Raw genomic sequence first — 1,128 nt, forward strand, 5'->3', positions numbered from 1 at the left:
TCCCCCCCCCCCAAAAAAAAAAAAAAGACAGAAGAAAAAAAAAGAATAAAGAATAATAGAATAGAACATAAAAATAAAATGAAATAAAATAAACCTTTTTTAAAAATCTCCACAGACATAAATTATTATACCCCTACTCCTTTCCATAAGATTGCTTCTTCACAGTACACTTTAATAGGATTAATCCGAACGTCTAGTATAATATTTAATTGTTACGTTGAATGTAAGTCCTACATGTTAGGCTTTACCCTCCCACTCAACGTGAGCTGTTGATAACTTATCAACGGGCCAATACAAAGTAAGATATTATGGTGTGTTTCAAATCACTCTTTGAGATAATAGAAAGCACGTGAGGACAGAGAACTACTGATAGCGAATTAAACACGTGTGGGCTTGGTTCACACCATCATTATCTCTAGGCCCAGAGGCTACAAGCAAGGACCTTATAACCTCCTTTAGGTACAAGTTATTTTGACAATGTACGTTCTGACCTTGTCCACTAGCGCCAGGAGCACGTACCATGTATCTATTATAGTTTATAACACACGCGCGCCGCACACACACACACACACACACACACACACACACACACACACACACACACACACACACACACACACTCACACACACACACACGCGCGCGCGCGCGCGCGCGGGGGCATCTCATTCAATAGGACCCTGGTTCAAATCTGGACAGAGACGGACAATTTTTTTCTCTAATTTTTTTTCTCCATTTTACATCCTTTCCTATCCTCTTACAATGTTCTGTCGTCTGCTTTCGTCTCCACTTTCTGCCCCCACCCCTTCACTTCACTTGCACCCTCCACCTGGGCTCCTGACTCTTTCTGCAGCCTTTCTACTGCTTCTCCTTGGCCCCTTCTTACTGAGGTCGTTCAGCCACACCCCTGATCTTATGGTAGGAAAGATCTACAGCTAGCCTTCTCGTACAAGGGCGAAAAATATCGGAGGTCCCGTCTGCAAGTTGCGCACGTTAAAGATCCCTGGTGGTTCAAAATGTCCTACCAACTGAAAATGTTTGGTGTGTCCCGCGCGCTCATAGATAAATACACGTATATAAATATATTGTTATATGACCTTATGCAGTTGCAAGCGCCGTAAACACTCCTC

The sequence above is a fragment of the Aplysia californica genome, unplaced genomic scaffold (assembly GCF_000002075.1).
Source record: "Aplysia californica isolate F4 #8 unplaced genomic scaffold, AplCal3.0 scaffold00493, whole genome shotgun sequence".
NCBI lineage: Eukaryota > Metazoa > Mollusca > Gastropoda > Aplysiida > Aplysiidae > Aplysia > Aplysia californica.